At 41.1% G+C, this 21675-nt stretch overlaps 1 protein-coding gene across 4 annotated transcripts in view; it reads right to left on the bottom strand.

The window, feature by feature from the left end:
- LOC125778799 (uncharacterized) overlaps positions 1 to 21675 on the bottom strand; it is a 209016-nt gene that overhangs the window by 168171 nt on the left and 19170 nt on the right. For 3 of the 4 annotated variants that reach the window (XR_007422947.1, XR_007422946.1, XR_007422945.1), the window contains exon 2: positions 7265 to 7732. The exons of the other annotated variant lie outside the window; for it this stretch is intronic. The gene's annotated coding sequence lies outside the window, so the exon portion shown is untranslated. The remainder of the gene's footprint in view (positions 1 to 7264; positions 7733 to 21675) is intronic. 4 annotated transcript variants of the gene reach the window in all.

Genomic DNA, 21675 nt, shown 5'->3' with positions numbered 1-21675 from the left:
CTTCATTCATAAAAGTAGACACCATTACATCTTCCCGAACATGCCTTTTACTACAAGCGTCTTTTCGCGACGATGGTCAAAGCTAAAAATTATAAATTGAATATATTTCTGAAATGTATGAGAAGGAAAAAGTGACAACCCCGCAATTATATGCATATGCATAACGTAGTTTATTGGTCGATTTTCAAGTCAAGAAATGTTTCAAAGAAAATATTCAATATTCCTCTGATTTATGTGTACAATTAATCCCGGTTAAGTAGTACTCCATTTAAATAAAAATCATCCCTCTTAACTGCCTATATCTTGCTACATCTACATATGGGATGTGAAGAGGCGTCCGTTGTCAGATCAAAGGGCTGTTTGTAGTCTGGGTAAAGGAGCAGTACATCCTCTGATGCAAGAATCTTTTTAATTCTACCAAAGGCGTTAAGTGCTTCTTCATCTAATGTTATTTCGATTTTCTGGGATTGGTTAGCACCGCTATTTCCATTTTCCCCACGCAAGTATTTTGTTAGAGGCTTTGTAATCGCAGCGTAGTCCTTTACGAATCGTCTGTAATAGCCGGCCAATCCCAAGAATGAGCGTAAGGCTCTCAAGTCCAAAATGTCCCTGACTTTATCGGGGCATGTCTTTATACCTTCTTTAGTCACTGTAAAGCCCAGAAATTCGACGCTTTCTTGAAAAAAATTGGATTTTTCAGCGGACACTCGCATGTTAGCGGCATGAAGTTTGTGTAGTACCTGGTCTATGTCCTTTGAATGTTGCTCAGCACTTTCTGAAAAAATTATCACATCGTCCACGTAGACATGGCATATTTTACCGATTTCTTCTCTTAATATGTCATCGATAGCTCTCTGGAAGATGCTGGGCGCATTTTTTAAGCCAAAAGGGAGCCTACAGAACTCGTACTTGCCGTTATTGACTGAGATTCAGCTAACTTAATTTGGTGGAAGCCGAACTTGAGGTCTATTGTTGAAAAAAACCTGGCATTTCTCATGTTAGCCAGAATTACAGAAGTATCCGGGATTGGATACTTGTCACTAACCGTTTTGTTGTTCAGTTTCCTAAAATCTATCACGAGTCTGGACCTCCTCTTGCCATCTTCATCGACGCCCTTTTTACTTACAACCCAAATCGGATTATTATAAGGAGAGCGGGATGGTCTTATTATACCATCACGCAAGAGGTTCGAAATCTCCTTATTGACAAACTCGGCTGAAGCTATGGGGTATGGGTAGCTTCTTGAGTAAACCGGAAGGTCATCGGTGGTCCTTATTGTTCCTATTATATTGGTGTTGGAGCTTCATTGGGGTCCGCGAAAACTTTAGCATGTTGTTGCAGTAACTTAGGAATATCCAACTCGCTCACGTTTGTTTCTATTAATTTATTCACGTCCGGGCAATAGTGATAAAAGAGCCTTTCCTGCCCACCATTATAACTAAGAAGACCATTTTTACAATCTATTTTACCGTTTACTTCAGTTAATAGGTCAAAACCTATGATACCGTCGAAAGTGTCCAGGTTGGGTAGAATAAAAAATCTAGTATTTTTGTTAAAAATATTGATGGTACAATATTTGTCAATTTCAGTGGTGCCGTGGATGGATTTGGCTGTAAAGGTGCGGTTTGCGGGTTTGATTCCCTTTAGATCGTTGAGATATCTTATGTAACTCTTCGCGGCACCAGTGTCGATAAGGAATTTTATACCTCTTCCCCCGATTGTCCGCTCGATGTAGGGTAAGAGGGATTTTGCCCTAAAAAATTCACCTCGTCATTTGCTTCGTTTTGGTATTCGACTGGTTTAAACTCTTCATAAACCGCGCTCTGGTGGTAATAATCATTATTGTCATTATTCCAATATGCTCCTTCAGACTCATCCTGTTCATGGGTAAGGTTGTTTATCCTTTGTACCTTTGGTAGTGCCTGCTGGCCACTTCCGTGTGGTCTTTTCTCTGGCCTTTCCCTACTCAAAAAATCTAGTACCTGTTTTCCGTAGGTTTGAGTGGTGTTTCGGTTGGACAAGCCACTGGGATTGCCAATACCCGGACGAGGAGCTCTTGGATAGGCTCCTTGATGGACCCTCTCGTCATTCTTGTTTATTTGTGGGGGTCCATTTTGTCTGAACCTTGAGAGCGATGGATCTACATCCATTGGTACGACCCTTTGTGCCTAAGTTTGTCGCTGTTGGTCAGGCCGAATCGTACGGTATTGTGGTAAATATGAAAATTGGTTGGGAGCCTGAATTGTTTGCCTGTTAAAGGACTGGGTAAACATTGACCTAGCTTGATTTGATTCAAGCTCCTGTGCTAAAGCCAATGCAGAGGGGAGATCGCTAGGCCTGGAGGAAAACAATATGTCGCACAAAGGACGATTGAGTCCTGAGATAAAACACGAAGAGCGGCTTCGCGATACTTATTATTGAGTGATTCTTTTAGGGTGGCATTTCCACCATGGGTCATAATGGTTTTGTTAATTATTAGGGTCAGCTGCCTTTCAACCTCATCGTAGAATCCTATCACTGAAAGTTTACCCTGCCTCAAAGTGGAGAGTTCCTGCTCTATCAAATGGATAGGCCTCTTATCGGCGTAGGCGAAGTCTAGCCGTGAAATAATTGCATGAAAATTTAAAATTGTGTTGAAGGACGACAATTAATTATTAGGGTCAGCTGCCTTTCAACCTCATCGTAAAATCCTATCACTGAAAGTTTACCCTACCTCAAAGTGGAGAGTTCCTGCTCTATCAAATGGATAGGCCTCTTATCGGCGTAGGCGAAGTCTAGCCGTGAAATAATTGCATGAAAATTTAAAATTGTGTTGAAGGACGACAGAACACCATCTGCTGCGCCTACCACCTTATTCCTGATGATGCCTACGGCTTGGTAGTGCTACCCTGGAAATTTTCAAAAACCTTATAGGCAGTGTGCGCGGCTTGCCTCCAAGATACATAGCGGGTAGGGTCGCCCTTGAATTCTGGCATGGTTTTTACCAGATCCAAAGATTCGTCACACACTACGTTTGGTTCGATTGTGACTGGTTCATATTGGACGACCTGGGTTGGAGTTTCAATTCTGGCTAGCCTGTTTGTCAACTCATCTATGCGAGTCTGGAATTCCTGCCTTGAATGTTCCGTTGCCGTACGGATTGCGGTATTAAGAAGGATCTGGAGAGTTTGGGAGTCCATCGTTTAGAATTTAAAAAAAATCTCTGATTTTGTATTTGTAATTGTATTTATTTTAACAATTTATCAAATTATCTGATTCGAATACTATATTACTCTCGAATGGAATTTTCAGAATAGTAGCTGCTGAACTTTCTACTTACATAAATATTCCCATGTTAAGTTGTTTTCGGTCTTCAGTGGATGATTGATGCTTGATTATTGACCCTCGAAAGTAACGCCTCTGCGTGGCTTGATGATTTACTGATGGTTTTATTTAAAATTTTTAGCTCGTAATATTTGGTAGCACTTCTATGATGGCACTAATAGCTTTTAAAATAATATTTGGTGGCACTGATGGCTTAAAATTTTTAGCTCATAATATTTGGTGGCACTTCTATGGTGGCACTGATAGTTTTATTTAAAAAAATTTCTTGTTCATAATATTTGGTGGCACTGATGGTTTTATTTAAACTAGTAAGGAGGTGGGTCCGAACCCACGGCCAAACTCGCGTGTCCTTTTATAAGGATTTTTTTGTTTGGCCCCACGTTGGGCGCCAGTAAACAATTTCTCTTTGAATTTGTTTTAAAAATTTTATTTCCCTTGGTAATACCAAGGGCAGCCGGTCTCAGCGGAAGAGTTGAAATAACTGAATTACATACGAGCGACGTTAGCGTCTAAATACCTACACTACTTTGCCCTAACTTAGTTGCTGCACGTTATTGGCCGTGTGACTTCTTAGTTGCTTACACTTTGTTTGTTGTTGTCACGCGCAAGGCTAAAAGCGTACGATCAGCATAATGGCCGGATGCATACTTAATGCGGTATTGAGTTCTTATAAAGTTGCAGACGCGCCGTCAGCGAATTCAGTGCAAGTGATTTTTTTGGAGGATGTTTGGTTACCTGTGCTAACTTATAAATATTAGCACTTACATTATTATGTTATCACTTATAATATTACATTTTATTTTGTAAAATGATAATTCAGTTCTTTTCAATGTAATTAAAATTAAAAATAAAAATCACGTCAGTTTAATGGTATAAAAATTACATGAATTATTATCAAAAAACAAAATAACAAACTACAGTTAATTTCGGTAAAAAATAAAAATAATAAGCATAACATTTTCAAGATTTATGTACATGCATAAGATTCAACTCAAAAGATACAAATATATATTATAAGTATAGCTTCTAAATGTATGTATATTAAGATTGAGGTATTGCACAAAATTACTTCTCAATATCATTGTATATTTTTGTTTTTGAAATTTCTAAGGTCTTATTGCCATATTAGTTAGTCTTAAATATAGAATTCAGGAATATTATATTATCTACGGTTTTGGTGCAAGTCGATTTCTTTTATCAGTTATTAAATTGCCTGCCAAGGAAAATACACGTTCAGGCGCCGCACTATTTGCAGGTATGTATAGTTATTATTTTAAGTGCTAGTTTTGATATGCGTGAAAAGTTAGATTTATGTTATCTACCTAAGCTCTGCTTTTTCTAGAATGTAAGATGCAGCTTTGCATCTAGGCATAAGAAATAATTGAATAAAAGGATAAGAAACAAAGAAGTTTCATTTTTGTAGTTTTTACGAAGTCACTATAATCATGGGTTTCGTTCCTTTTAAAACCCCTCCGCGTAGGTATAAACTTCAGGGAATGATCTACCTAAGCTCTCCAATTTCTAGAATGTAAGATAAAGCTTAAGAAATAATTGAATAAAAGGATAATAAACAAAGAAGTTTCAGTTTTGTAGTCACTACAATCGCGCGTTTCGTTCCTTTTAAAACCCCTCCGCGTAGGTATAAACTTCAGGGAATCATCTACCTAAGCCCCCCAATTTCTAGAATATAAGATAAAGCTTAGGAAAATAATTGAATAAAAGGATAAGAAATAAAGAAGTTTCACTTTTATAGTCACTACAATCGCTCGTTTCGTTCCTTTTAAGCCCCTCCGCGTAGGTATAAAATACATTTTGAATAGGCACGGAATTTGTGAATGTATTCATGAATAAACAGTGAGTGAATGTATTCATGAGCCTTTCAACTCATCTAATGGTATGCAACGAATAGCTCAAACAATTGTATACAGAGAAGCAAGCCAAGCCAAGTGTGAGCGATAAGTGATTGTGAGACATATTCACACTCATTATTACACAAGCAAGCCATGTGAATGTGAGAAGATAATATTTTTAGTGAGCGCAAGTGTGAGTGAACATTGGGGGTGATTCATGAATATGAGAGTGTAATCATAAGCCAAGTATTCACTGCAGATCACTGATACAAGCTAAGCAGCTCACAAGCCAAAACTCTCTCTCTCATAATTGTAAGTGAGCAGTATTCACACTTATACTCATTCCGTGAATAATTTGCTTGCTTCATACTCAATTTTTCGCAAGTGGCTCAAAGTTGTGTTTAACTCATTCACTGCAGATCACTGGTGCACGCGCAATTTTAGCTGCCAAAAATACGAAGCCGTGAATTTTTTTATGCCACCGCATCATTTGCATTATATCTGTCATTATTATGTTTCACAATCCTCATGCGACGAAACTGTGTAATGGAACCCGACTGATTGAGATGCAGTTATCGAATACAAGGGGACAGCCATTTCAGTTCAAACGTATTTAGTTTCTAGGTCTTCGCTAAAAACTACTTGAAAACTTACATTTCACTCATTGTAATCGGTGCCTGCTCTAGTTTAATCGATTTTTTTGGAATACATATTTTGCCGGCCCTAAATTGTCACTTGATACAGTATACTCTCGAAAAGTAAATCGATTGGTATTTTGGGTAATTTACTTTTCCAAATATATACATAAATTATCTGTTTTTATAATATTAAATACATTTTTAAACTTAAAAAATTCATTCATTTATTTGCTTCAATAAAACATATGGATTTTCATGAAAAACATATTCACATTTACATACATACATACATATGTATTTACTATGAAGAGAAAAAATGTTGAATATTCTTTTTCTTTCTTTTGCAATATATTTTCTGACATTTTAAATATGTACATATCTCAAAGTTTATTTACTAAACAGACGCGATAAACAAAAGAGTAAGTGTTTTTGCAACATCGTAAAAAACGCTGCTTGCTTCGTTTCGAATTTTTTATCACACTCTCTGAAAAGTAAATTAAAAAATTTACTTTTTCGATGTGCATGTGTAATCTTAAAGATGATTAACTTTTCCGAGATTATTTACTTTCTGAGAATTTACTTTTCGAGAGTATATTGTATTTGTTTACATTCCATATACAAATACAGCTGCTCACTGTTAAGGGGATTCTCTTGTTCTTGCAAAACCCTTGCACGGTGCAGCAATTGCAGAATTTTCTTCTTGGTGCAACGGCACAACAAACACATGCGAAAATTTATTTGCAATGGCTGTAAAATATTGTTACGAATTTACTGCTTGCTAGTTTACTTTGTTAGGTTCGTATCTCTGGATTGACAAATAAAACCAAAACTGTTTAATTTAATTCAACAACTCTTTATTTCACAACTCGTCTACACTATAGCAGTTTACTCTTAGCACTGATTCATTACGTTGGCGCTGCCACGGCTTATATAGCCACGCACTTCTTGCTGATGCCGACGTGTCCTTCTAGAATATTGCGTCTGGAAATTACCAGAACATAATGCTATACGGCGCCAGACTCAGTAATTGTTGAAGTAGACAAGCAGACAGTGCGGCGCCAGATGTCTATTGTTTCGACAAGCAGACAGCCGCGGCGCCAGATGTCTACAACAAGACAAATGCTATTCCATATACCTACAGGTATTGTTCATAATAAGGGATGTATATAGCAATACAAATGCAACTTAATACTACTTTTGTAACACTGCCCTCCACTAAAGCCTAATCGTCCCGATTAGGCACAAATCCTCTTGAACCAAATGGGGCGAGCCTCTCCAAATGTACTACTTTCATTTTACATCGTGCTTTTCCATTTCTTTGTATGCGGTATACCACGTCATTAAGTCGTTTCATCACCATATAGGGTCCTTCCCAGGCTGTCTGCAGTTTCGGGGACAAGCCTTTCTTTCGAAGTGGATTGTACAACAGGACCAGTTCACCTTCTTCAAAACCTTTTGAATTTGCCGCTTGATCGAACCGGTCCTTCATCTTATTGCTCATCAGATGCGTATGCTGTCTTACCATTAGATGCAATTCATTCATTTCTTCCTTTAAGGCAGAACAATAATCTCCATCATTTCTTACAGCTGTAGGATTCGTTCCAAACTTAAGATCAGCAGGGAGTCGCAGATCAGATCCGAAAATAATCTTTGCTGGCGTGTAACCAGTTGTCTCGTGCTTCGCTGAACGATACGCCAGCAGGAACATCTGGATGCACTTGTCCCAATTCCGTTGGTCTTTATCAACGATGATGATGTTCTTCGAGCGTTCGGTTGAATCTCTATACCATCCCATCTGATTGTGGGTGTAACGCTGTTGTCCGTGTCTTGTGGATGCCCAATAATGTACAGACTTCTTGGAAAATGGAAGATTCGAAATTTCTGCCTTGATCTGAGTGTAATTCGACGGGCACTCCGAACCTTGTTATCCAATTTTCTACAAACGCTTCGGCTACTGTCTTCGGTTCCTGGTTTGGTAAGGCATATACTTCTGGTCATTTACTGAAATCGTCCATGACAACCAGTAGATATTTGTTTGCGGCCGTACTGGTTGGGAACGGACCTGCAACATCCATTGCGACTCGTTCAAATGGTGATCCCACGTTGTACTGTTGTAGCCTACCGCGACTTTTGGCTTTAGGACCTTTAGCTGCCATGCACTCTACGCAATTACTTATCCATTCTGCTATGGAATCTCGACAACCGATCCAGTAGAACCGTTGTTTAATCTTCTCTATAGTTTTTGTAATTCCAAGGTGCCCTCCACTAGGTCCATTGTGATATTCTTTCAACACTTTCGGGATCATGGACTTCGGTACTATGATCAACAGACGAGACTGTTTGCCATCTTCACTTTCCCAGGTACGATGAAGGTATCCATTAACGAGGTTTATGATGTTCCATTGGGCCCAATATGCTTTTGCCGTTGGACTCTCGTTACTTATTTGTTCCTTTGGTGGTCGTACCCCATTTTCTTTGGCCATTACCAGCTTTGCAAGATCAGGATCCTCCAGCTGATTGATTGTGATGCGGTGAGGAGTCCAATCATCTTCAGGTTCTATATTCAGTAATCGCACGTCGATTATACCTTCTTTTCCTTCTGATTTGGAGCAATGTTTACATTCCAGTGGACAAGGGCGACGTGATAATGCAACCGCATTTTTGTGGTGAATTCCCTTTCGATGTTCCGTTTCGAAGTCGTAATTCTGTAATCTTTCGATCCATCGTGCAATTTGGCCTTCCGGATTCTTAAACTGTAATAACCATTTTAATGCTGCATGATCAGTCCTCAGCAAGAATCGTTGTCCATACAAATACTTGTGGAAATGTTTTACACATTCCACCACAGCTAGTAGTTCTTTTCGCGTCACACAGTAGTTTTTCTCTGGTTTCCCGAGCACTCTGCTGTAATACCCAATTACTCTTTCTTGTCCGTCGATGAGCTGAGACAGGACACCTCCAATTCCATAAGCGCTCGCATCTGTATCCAGGATGAATTTCTTTCCAGGTATTGGATAAGCTAACATCGGCGCCGTACAAAGTAGTTCTTTAAGCTGCTCAAACGCTTTTTCTTGTTCCAACTGCCATACAAACGGGCGATTCTTCTTTGTTAAATCATGTAAACTTCTGGCCACGTTCGCAAATCCAGGTACAAAACGGCGGTAATACGTGCATAAGCCTAGGAAGCTGCGGAGTTCATGTATGTTGGTGGGTTGAGGCCAATCTTTAACTGCTTTTATTTTTCCTTCCTCGGTGTGAATCCCCTCAGTTGACACTTTATGTCCGAGATATGTGACCTACTTCTTCCATAATGAACACTTTTTGGGATTCAAGCGTAATCCGGCTGATGCTATTCGCTGAAAGACTTCCTCTAGATTTTTCAGATGATCATCAAAACTTTTTCCCATGATGATAATGTCATCAAGATACACCAAACATGTCTTCCAGTTGAGTCCTTTTAACACATGTTCCATCAATCGCTCGAACGTTGCAGGCGCATTACATAACCCAAATGGCATCACAGAGAATTCCCATAACCCGTCGCCCATACTGAAAGCGGTCTTTTCACGGTCACATTCATCAATCTCGACTTGCCAATATCCACTTTGTAGATCTAATGTAGAAAACCATTTCGCTCCAGACAAGGTGTCTAATGTATCGTCGATTCTTGGTAGAGGATAACTGTCTTTCTTTGTGACATCATTCAACTTCCTATAATCTACGCAGAAACGGGTGCTACCATCTTTCTTTTTAACTAAGACGATAGGTGAGCTCCATGGACTTATTGAAGGTTCGATTACACCGTTTTTGTGCATGTCTTCAATAATTTTGTTAGCATCCTCACATTTTGCTAGTGGAACCCTACGCGGAGCTTGTCGGATTGGTTTAGCGTCTCCAGTATTTATGCGATGTTTGACAATGCCGGTTCTTCCTGTGTTTCCTTCGTTTGCAAATATGGATGCGTATTTTTCTAATAGTTTTTCTGCTTTTAATTTTTCATTTCCATGCAGTTCGTTCAGCAAATTATTTAGGAGTGTAGGACTTATCTGCTGTGGCTCAACAGTAGGCTTCTGTTGTGACCGTTCGCATCGTGCTATTGCACTTATATTCTGGCACTGTCCAATTACTGCTCCTTTCTTCAGACTTATAGGCGTGTTGAATTCATTCACTACTCTGACCGGAATGGTGGCGTCTTCTCTAGTTTTCACAAGCGTTCTTCCTACCAATATGGGTGTATCTATTTTTGTTGGTTCCACAATCCACAACTCTTCAGTCCCACCTCCTCCATTCACTTTAGCCCATACAATCGCCTCAGATTTTGGTGGAATACTCTGATTATCATCAACAATCACCCTCTTACTTTCAACGTTGGTCACATATCCGGTGTTTATAGGCATCTCCATGTTCTGGCAAAACAGCATTTGTTTGTTTAAATCCAAAGTAACCCCGTGATCAATCATGAAATCTACTCCCATTATAATTTCATCCCTGATTTCTGCTACGATGAAGGTGTGATTAACTTCCAGGGTACCAATCATCACTTCGCAAAACACTTTTCCCGCGACAGCTGCTTCCTACCCGGTGGCCGTTCGAAGCTTGCAACCGACTAATGGTTCAACCGTTCCTCTTACCACATCCGGTCGGATAATTGAATGTGTGGCACCAGTATCCAAAGTAAGCGTTGACAGTCGTCCATATACGATGCCGTTGATAGTAAGATTGTTGTCATGGCGACCTATTTGTGATATCGATATGGCGGGGCAAATAGTTGTGGGAACCAGCTCACGCCCCTGTGAACTGTTCCGTTTTAGTTTAACGACTTGTGAGATGTGGATGCTCTGTCTTCGTTATCTGTTGGTTGTTTCCGTTTTGATGGGTTTACTTTTATATTGCAATTTCGGGCAAAGTGACCCGCTTTTCCACAGTTGAAACATCTGCCTGTTGTATTTACTCGCGGTGCAGCAATTGTCTTCAGAGTCTTCAATATTTCTTCCATCAGCGCCGGTTGTTCCACTTCAACTCTTTGTACTTTGTGTGCTGGTTTACTTAGAAGCGAAGCTGTTTCCTGTGTGAGGGCGTGCGAAACTGTTTCAGCAAACGTTCTTTTTGGCAATGCATATGTGGCGCGTTTGGTGTCCACATCACGAATTCCATTTATGAAACATTGAATTTTTACCCTCTCAATGTAATCCACAGGTGCATCTGCATTTGCCAAATGAGCCCGTCGTTCTATTTCAGTTGCGAACTCTTGCAATGACTCGTTCATCTTCTGACCCCTATTTTGCAGTTCGATCTGGTATATTTGTTTCCGGTGCTCACTACCATATCGTCTTTCTATCGCACTCATCAATGCCTCATAGTTGTCCCGTTCACAGTCTGGAATAGTCTGAAGGATTTCTGCCGCAGGTCCTTTCAATGGTACAAACAAGGACGCCACTTTGTCCGCTGCATTCCAGTTATTGGTCATTGTTGTCTTTTCAAACTGAAGTTTGAAAATTTGAAATGGAATACTTCCACCGAATGTGGGTGCCTTCAATCTTTGATTATTTGTTGATGGTGCAGGGCCATGTAGTTGCAGTTCTCGCACACGATTACTTAATTGAAGAACTTCTGATTTTAAATTTTCTTCGTCATTTTTTAAAGTGCTTAATTCGTCTTCAAATTTTGAAAATTTCTCTTGCACTTGTTTTTGTAGTTGTGTAGTATTTTCCATAATCTGTTGAACCTAACGCTTTTCGAACTGCGTATTATTTTCAGTCATTTGTTGTGTAAGGCAGGACTTTAACTGTGATGTATTTTCAGCTATTTGCTGTGCCAGACGATTTTCTGTTTGCACTGCATTTTCTGCTATTATTTGCTTAATGGCCACTAACAGCATGTTCGTGTCTGCACTTGATGATGTTCGTTGTTTTTCTACTTTTTCCTCTACCTTTGTAGAAGTTTCTGGCCCATTAAATTCGAACTCGTCCACATTAATTCCATCCGCTTCCATTGCTTCACGTAATCGTGCCTGCAGATCTGCCTTTTGCCCGCTTATCGGCAAATTACGCTCCTCCAGTTCCTTTTTTAATTGCTGAATTCTCAATTCTCCGAATTTAACCATCTTGAATTTGGATTATTTGACAATCCCACTTCTGACACCAATTGTTACGAATTTACTGCTTGCTAGTTTAATTTGTTAGGTTCGTATCTCTGGATTGACAAATAAAACCAAAACTGTTTAATTTAATTCAACAACTCTTTATTTCACAACTCGTCTACACTATATCAGTTTACTCTTAGCACTGGTTGATTACGTTGGCGCTGCCACGGCTTATATAGCCACGCACTTCTCGCTGATGCCGACGTGTCCTTCTAGAATATTGCGTCTGGAAATTACCAGAACATAATGCTATACGGCGCCAGACTCGGCAATTGTTTAAGTAGACAAGCAGACAGTGCGGCGCCAGATGTCTATTGTTTCGACAAGTAGACAGCCGCGGCGCCAGATGTCTACAACAAGACAAATACTATTCCATATACCTACAGCTATTGTTCATAATAATGGATGCATATAGCAATACAAATACAACTTAATACTACTTTTGTAACAGTATTAATTCTGCGGTTTATTTCTGTTGCAGTTTTTCGGGTTTTTTCTTTGCGTGCATTGAAAATAGTTTTAAAATTTTGTATATGCTTAAGGATATTGAAAATAATTTTTTTAAACTGATTATTTGAAAATTTCTTTGTACGTCTTTTCAGACTGACGAAGGTCGAAAATGTAACTATGTACGTAGGGCAGATGTACATCTGCAGCTTTTTCTCATTTCAAATTTGAATATTACATTTTAATATATTTTAAACTACAACTTTGAAACACACGCTTACTATAAATCAGTAATATTATTAATAAAAATTAACACCTTGAGGAATCTGTTTCTAATTAACTGTCGCACTTAATTCTCCTTCTATATCGTAACGCATTTACTATTTGGAATTAAAAGATCTTTAACTTCACAACTACAAAACAGAGTGAATTTAGCAGTAAATAAAGTTGTTTGTGTTACAAGACTTTTAGGAATATAAATAACGGTATACCAAAAATTTTTAACATTATACTCATTATTATCCGCCATCTACAAAAAAAGGGAGCGTTTATAATTAGCTGTCAACAGCTGTATATTTACTTCTCTTCATTTTCTCTGGTTGGGTATGTGAGAGGGCTTTATTTGTATACATTTCTCATTGTTAAAGTGGAATATCAAAAAACTTATTTTTCTTTAATATTCCCTGATTGGGCATACATGCTATTATCAGATCGAAAATGTAAATACATACTTATATTTATTTCTCTTGACATTTTCTGAGTATGTAAAAGAACTGTGAAAACTGTATTAACATATCACAGAGTGTATTCTAACGTTGTGAGGTGAATTCCTTGATTTAAGTTTTACAATGTTTGATATCGATTCTGCACCTTCTCTATATCTTTATGTTCTTTGCCTTCTATATGTCTTTAAGTTCTCTGATTGAACCTTCTCTGTAATAAATGTTCTCTGATAAATGCACGAAATTTTTGTGCATTACTGTTGTTGTGAAAATAAAAAAGCAGAAATATACGTTTTTTTACAAATGTATTTCTTGATTGAAAAAAATCATATTTTCGGACCATAATAATATAGCATAAATTTAATATATTAATTAAAATAATATATTTAATGTGAGCAATGATATTTTGATAAGTTTATTAAATTTAAGACTTCGCTCAATCGCCAATCCATTTTGTATAATTTTTCAGCAAATTAACAATATTAAACTAAATATTATTTTTTTGAAAAATATATTAAATTATTATGAAAATGTACTTTATTTTTATAATTTAACACAACCGTCTTAATACTCGCTCTACTAAATTTATTATTACCGAAATGAAACTGCCGTCGGATATGTATGTGTAAATGGGATATATTGTCTCTTCAAAATTTGTCTGATCTGTCAAACTGTTGAAGTGACAGTTCACTGCTTTCAATATATGGCATACAAATAAGATGTTATGGAAGGCATACACGCACCAATTCGTTGGTGATTGAGTTGGGCTAGAAATTGCCCTTGTCGCTTGTTGTGTCGTAAACTTTTAACACAATTTTGAGGCCAACTTCATTTTGAATATTCACTTCGTTGCTTAAACATGAGTTTGAAAGTTGTTGCTTTACTTATTATTTTTGACGCGCTCTCTTCGACAGCTGAAATAAAATGGCGAAATCGTTTGAAATCGTACAACCAACCCAAACACAATCCAACTAACACAACCAACTTGAAAAAATGTTTTGATGTTCATCCAATCAGTTGGTACAACTCATTCAACTGCCCCATATACGTAACAATCAGTTGTACAATTCGATGAAATTGGTACAATAATTGGTGCGTGTATGCCTTGGCGTATATATTGTATTCCACAAGCAATACGTACAGCAGTTAGTATACAATCAATTTTTGCATGTCGAGCTAAGGATCACTCTCCAAATCTCAAAATAAATATTGAATATGCAGCAGGCGCCATATGGTTTCCAATCCATCAATATTGCATGCCACACGTTCAATAAATTACGCGATCAGTAGCAATAGACCGCGAACAAAATATTTTCTTTCGAAAATCGTCGACAGTAGCTGTGGATTTCATACCTTTATAAATGCTTAATAATTGGTATACATCGGTTCTTTTAATTTCGTTGACTCCTCAATTATCTGAATTAAGATTTGTTAGTTGTCAAACCTACTTAGGTCGGGTGCTTTGGTACAAAGACTTATTCTTTAATTTAAAAAACATTTAAATTTTTTAAACATTAGAAAAGTGAACTGATTTTATTTCTTTGTTCTTTCAACTTAAGTATTTTTTATTATCAAAATTTTCTTTATTAAAATTATTAAATCTCTTACTTTCTCTTTTCGCAATTTGGAGCCAATTCGAGATACCAAGTGCAGCAGTGATCTTCTCCATCTCATCTTTCCAACGGAGTGGAGGTCTTCCTCTTCCTCTGCTTCTCCCGGCGGACACTGCGTTGAATACTGAGCTGTAATGTTTTCATGCATACGGACGACATGACCGAGCCGCGGTCTCTTCTCCTTTTTCCTTTTTACTGGCGTAGACACCGTTTACGCGATTTCGTTTCTTATTTTTGCTACGTGCCGCTAAATGAATATTCCAAGCGAGACCAGGTCCTTCTCAACTAGGTCCTTTCAACGGAGTGGAGGTCTTCTTCTTCCTCTGCTTTTCCCAGCGGACACTGTGTTGAATACTGAGTTGTAATGTTTTAATCCATATGGACGACATGACCGAGCCGCGGTCTCTTCTCCTTCTTCTTTTTTACTGGCGTAGACACCGCTTACGCGATTATAGCCGAGTTAACAATAGCGCGCCAGTCGTTTCTTCTTTTTGCTACGTGCCGCCAAATGAATATTCCAAGGGAGGCCAGGTCCTTCTCAACTAGGTCCTTCCAACTGAGTGGAAGTCTTCCTCTTCCTCTGCTTTCCCCGCCGGGTACTGTGTCGAATACTTTCAGAGCTGCAGTGTTTTCGTCCATTCGGAAAACATGACCTCGCCAGCGTAGCCGCTGTCTTTTAATTCACTGAACTATGTCAATGTCGTCGTATATTTCATACAGCTTATCCTTCAATCGAAGCGCGCAAAGGACCATAAATCCTTCGGAGAACCTTTCTCTCGAAAACTCGCAACGTCGACTCATCAGTTGTGGTCATCGTCCAAGCCCCTGAACCATATAGCAGGTTGAGAATAATGAGTGACTTCTAGTTTGGTTTTTGTTCGTCGAGAGGCGACTTTACCTCTCAATTGCCTACTCAATCCGAAGTAGCACTTGTTGGCAAGAGTTATCCTGAGTTGGATTTCCAGGATAACATTGTTGGTGGTGTTTTTACTGGTTCCAAGATAGGCAAAATTATCTACGACTTCAAAATTATGACTGTCAACCGGACGTGAGAGCCAAGTCGCGAGTGCGACGACTGTTTGATGACAGGAGATATTTCGTCGTATCAATTTCATCGGCATACGCCAGCAGCTGTACACTCTTATAAAAGATTGTACCTCCTAGATTAAATTCTACAGCTCGAATTATTTTCCCCAGCAACAGATTGAAGAAGTCGCACCATAGGGAGTTGCCTTGTCTGAAACCTCGTTTGGTATCGAACGGCTCGGAGAGGTCCTTCCCGATCCTGGCGGAGCTTTTGGTGTTGCTAAACGTCAGTTTACAATGCCGTTTAAGTTTTGCGGGAATACCAAATTCAGAAATCGAGGCATAAAGGCAGCTCCTTTTCGTGCTGTCGAAAGCAGCTTTAAAATCGACGAAGAGGTGGTGTGTGTCGATTCTCCTTTCCCGGGTCTTTTCCAACTTTTTGGCGCATGGTGAATATCTGGTTAGTTTTTGATTTTCCAGGTGTAAAGCCACACTGACAAGGTTCAATCAATTTGTTAACGGTGGGCTTTTGTCTTTCACACAATACGGTCGATAGAACCTTATACCCGATGTTGAGGAGACTTATCCCACGGTAGTTGGCGCAGATTGTGGGGTCTCCCTTTTCGTGTATTGAGCAGAGCATTCTTAAATTCCAATCGTTGGGCATGCTTTCGTCCGACCATATTATACAAAAAATCTGATGCATGCATCGGTCGGCAATCCATCGGCCACCGCCAATTTGTTGTTCTTCAGGCGTGTAACTCCTATTCGAACTTCTTCATGGTCGGGCAAAGGAACGTCTACTCCATCGCCATCGATTGGAGAATCGGGTTCGCCTTCTTCATGCGGTGAACTTTCACTGCCATTCAGCAGGCTGGAGAAGTGTTCCCTGTATAATTTTAGTATGCTTTGGGCAGCGGTCGCTAGATCACTTTTGGGGATTCTACAAGAGTATGTACCGGCCGCCGCATTGTTTTGTAGAATTTTCGAGCATTACCCCTGTCGGCCAGCTTGTCAAGTTCTTCATACTCACGCATTTCGCCGTCTTTCTTTTTCTGGCTGCAAATGCTTCTCGCTTCCCTCTTCAACTCTCGGTATCTATCCCATTTCGCACGTGTTGTGGTCGATCGCAACGTTGCGAGGTACGCAGTCTGTTATCTCTCCGCTGCAACACGGCACTCCTCGTCGTACCAGCCGTTCTTTTGCATTTTCCGTAAGCCAATGGTGTCTTTGGTCACATCGTCCTTCTCTTTCATCGGGGCGTGGGCGCAAATCAACGATATGTTGAAGAACTTCACTTTGATGCGGATTGCGACTAGACGTTCATTCACCGGGGTGAATAACAGTACTCGGCGACGGAGTCTCTCTGCCACCACGAATCCCACAACAAATGTGCGCTCCTTTATATGGCCACTGTAGTAAATGCCACAAGAACCTATCAACCAGCTGGGCAGCAGTACCTTCCCAATTAAGGGTTCGGACATTCCAGGTGCATACCCTCAAATTGTAATCTTTATTTCGTTTGCCATGGTTGTCATCAAAAGAGGGGTCTCTCCTTGTAGATAATTTCGTCTATTTAGGAACCAGTATTAACACCACCAACAATATCAGCCTGGAAATCCAATGCAGGATTACTCTTGCCAACAGGTGCTACTTCGGACTGAGTAGGCAATTGAAAAGTAAAATCCTCTCTCGACGAACAAAGGCCAAACTATAAGTCGCTCATAATTCCCGTCCTGCTATATGGTGCAGAGGCTTGGACGATGTTAACAACGGATGAGTCGACGTTGCGAATATCGCATTCGATGGAACGATGAGCTGTACGAGATATACGACGACATTGACATAGTTCAGCGAATTAAAACACAGCGGCTACGCTGGCTAGGTCATGTTGTCCGGATGAACGAAAACACTCCAGCTCTGAAAGTATTCGACGCAGTACCCACCGAGGGTAGCAGAGGAAGAGGAAGACCTCCACTCCGTTGGAAGGACCAAGTGGAGAAGGACCTGGCTTCGCTTGGAATACCCAATTGGCGCCACGTAGCGAAAAGAAGAAACGACTGGCGCGCGGTTGTTAACTCGGCTATAATCGCGTAAGCGGTGTCTACGCCAATTAAGAAGAAGAAGAAGATAATATACGGGCAACGTGGTCATCCACGTTGTTGTTATTGGCGGAAGCTACGTTCGGTTCCAGTGCAGCACCGTGTTGTTGGCGTTTAGTTGACTCATTATCATGAGGATTTGGACAGGATTGCCCAAAGGGTGGCAGTATTTGTCCAGCTTTGAAGACAGCAACTCCTGTCGTAACAGTGAACCCTTTTGGCGTATCAGTCCGACTGATAAGGAGTCGGGAAGCGAGATGCCTCCTAGACAGGGAAAGAGTGCTAAGACTCTCACTGGAGGCAGAGAATTTGCCACTTCTACGGAGTTGGATGATTCCACGTCGGGTGGAGAGGGGGAAGTGGCGGGACCTCCGTTAATGTCCCCACCGCATAATGAGTGCAAAAACGAGGGACGGTAGTTGTGGTGGGAATGCCAATGTTGCCACCCCTGAGAAACCGATTGCTCGTACGGGATAGCCGCGTAATGTGTGCGAAAATGAGGGAGGGAGCGTGGCTGTGAAAGCTCATCCGGCTAGTACAGTGGCCAAGGAACGGGCGTCGGGTGTGATAAAGGGGGCGCTACGAAAGCGGGCACTAACGACGCGAGTGCCAATAAAGAGGGTATATGGGATTTTTCGCGGGGAGGGATAGTAGCTGGGGGTGGGGCAGTGAGCCATGTATTGCGGCTGCAAAAAAAATTACGGGGCAATTGAGTGCATTGGTTTTCGATGCAAAACACTTTTAGGCAGGGACTGCAAAGGGGCTGTTGGAGCTTGCTTCGGTATATAAAGCGCTTCTGATGACGGTTATTATCGAGAATGCCCATCTTCGCGGTCAAGTAGACGCCCTTAAGGGAAGTTTTGGGAGACACTCCTCGACGAGAGATCAACCATGAGAAATAAATGAAGGAGCTACTCCGGCTGAACCTCCACGACTTCAGCCCGGCGTCCCAGAGGTCTGAAGTAAGGATGGTCAGTCGTCCCTGGAATGTGACCCCTGCTGGTAGCACCAATGTCGTCCATGAGGGTACGGACAAGTTAATGTCCGCTCTCTTGGAGGCAGGCAGGTGCTATAACAAGTGGTTTCCTTCCGGGTGCGATCAAGAAGACCAAAAAGTGCATTTAAGGGTAGGTCAGATGGGCATATTATGATGTTAGGCACTGATGGGAGGGATCATCCAGCTTAACTATCAGGGCTCTTATGCTGTAACGTGCGAGTTGGGGGGTTGCATGGTTGAGGCGGGTGTGGTATTGCTCTACTTCAGGAGCCCTACGCCATCAACGGTGTCGTTCGGGGTCTTCCTGGGGGTTTTAAGGTCTTTACGGACCTCAATACGCAATAGTTTTGAATGAACCTAACTACAATTGCGTAGTTGTAGGTTCTGCATAACTGGGTGTATGTATCGCGATAGAAGGAGTTCGGTATGATGATTGTCGCTAGTTTATACTGTAAATATAGCGAGCCCCTAGAGCCTTAACTGGGCTACATGGATAAGCTACTACTACTTGCGAGTAGTAGCCCATTTATCGTAGGGCTGGATGCGAATGCTTCGACCTCGATGTGGTTTAGAAAAGCATTTCGGCATTCGCCTGGATACCAAAGCCACAGTCGAGGCGAGACATTAAGCGAATGGGTGGTGGCTAATGGCCTCCACATTGTGAATGAGCCGATCGAGTGGTATACGTTCGATGGGCCTGGGGGTGTGAGCGACATTGACGTGACGCTTATGAATCAGGCAGTAAGTAGGGCTTTCAGCGTTAGATGGGAGGTTAAAGGAGGGATTGAGTGATCATAATTCGAGTCAAATTATGGTTACTCCACAATTCCCTCCCTCTCCTTATGAGAGTCCATTGCGGCGATGGCATACCATTAGTATCGACTTGAACCAATATGGACTCTCGGTTAGGGAACCGGTATCTAATACACGCTTAGAATGTCGGTAGGCAGAATGTCATAGCCAACGACATATTTATTGACTTACAGGGGGTGTTTGATTACCAGAAAGAAAACGGTGGCAATGCTGCTTAACGGCAGAATGTGAAGGAACTGCTGCTGGCAACCGTAGGCAAAATACGACGCATTTTGAGGAGTGATTGGGGTCTCGCACGTTGTGCTGTCTGCACCATATATCGTGGCTTGTTTGTGGCTTGTGCCTTGTATGGAGCCGATGTGTGGTGGGAAGCAGCCACGACTGTGTTGGGGTCTCAAAAACTCCTCGCAATTGCTGTATGATGCTTGCTTGTTTGTCTGTATGTTGCACTGTCTCAACGGATGCTATGCAGGTTTTGTTAGGTGTACTCCCTCTTGACCTGATTGTCATACAGCGTGCGTCTTGAGTGTGTCATTGCTGCGTTGGGACAATAGTCCTAACGGCCGAGTGATTTATGGGTACATTCGGGACGTTGGGTTCGTTGAGGATAACCCAGAACCAGACAAAATCTTCAGATTTCTGCTTACGGGGCCTGCATTTTTGTGTGATAGGCACCTATCTGATTGGTCGGGTTGTTTTTGTGGGGCGGGTGTAGAAGATTGGGCGCATTTAATAGCAGAATGCCCGATGTTCTCGGACATTAGGATTAGCTGGACTGATGGAAGATTAGATGTTAGTGGTGTGATCTCCACTAGTCGGAATACCGAGCAGTTAGGGTCGTTTGCCCGTGTGTTGTTTAAGCGGCGAAGGCGGTTAGATGGGATACAGGGTTAGATTTTGTATAAGCGGTGTGTGTATATGATGTGTGTATGGCGTTCAACCCCTGGCCACCAGTCCATGGAAGCTCAACTGGTACTTGCTTCGACTACGAAGTCTGACCAGAGACTTAATTCTGGTACCACGGGAGCTGGAGCACTTAGAGTTTACTCCAACCTGCTCATGCAGACTTGCCCCTCGGGAAATATCGTGGTGGTTGTGGTTAAAACCCAAATGTGGGAAGAACTGACTTTGTCAGTTGAAAGTGAAGTTGCATTGTAACCGGGTGTCGGACCCAAAACACGGCAGAGGTTTTAGATGGGCCTTGAACTCGACCAAGGTGTTAGTGTGTCCATTCCACACATCCAATTGGTACTAAAAATGCTTAACATTCTCAGGGCGGTGATCAACGCATTGATTTGCTTTTGAGCGCCATGGGGTTAAGCTGTCGTCAGCAGGTACCCACGTTAAACCGCCGAGTCGCGAGTGCGACGACTGTTTGTTTTATGACAGGAGATATTTCGTCTTGCCGGCATTCACTATCAGACTCATGTGCATCGCTTCCTTATTCCAGTATGATATCAATATCATCGGCGTTCGCCGGCAGCTGTACAAGCTTTTAAAAGATTGGGCCTTCTCGATTCAACCGTGCAGCTCGAATTATTTTCTCCAGCAGTTGGTTGAATAAGTCGCACGATAGAGAAACGCGTTCTTTGAAACCTCGTTTGGTATCGAACGGCTCTGAGAGGTCTGATCCTGACGGAGCTTTTGGTATTGCGGCATAAATGTAGATCCTTTCCGTGCTGTCAAAAGCAGCCTTGAAATCGACGAAGAGGTGGTGTATGTCGATCCACTTTTCTCGGGTATTTTCCAAGATTTGATGCAGGGTTAATTTCTGATACGTTGAATACAAATACGACTCGCTTCCCCATTCAACTCTCGATATCCTTCCCATCCCGTACGTGTTGTGGTCGATTGTAACGTTGCGGGCAGGGAGTCGGTTTTCTCTCCATTGCTACAGGGACTTCTCATCGTTGTTATTTTGAATTCTCCGAAAATCGATGGTTTCGTTTGCAGAAGTACGTAAGGAACTTGATATGCTGTCCTACAGTTCCCTTAAACCAA

This window comes from Bactrocera dorsalis, chromosome 5, assembly GCF_023373825.1.
Source record: "Bactrocera dorsalis isolate Fly_Bdor chromosome 5, ASM2337382v1, whole genome shotgun sequence".
Taxonomy (NCBI): Eukaryota; Metazoa; Arthropoda; class Insecta; order Diptera; family Tephritidae; genus Bactrocera; species Bactrocera dorsalis.
The sequence above is the reverse complement of the archived record's forward strand: the minus strand, read 5'-3'. Positions and strand labels throughout refer to the sequence as shown.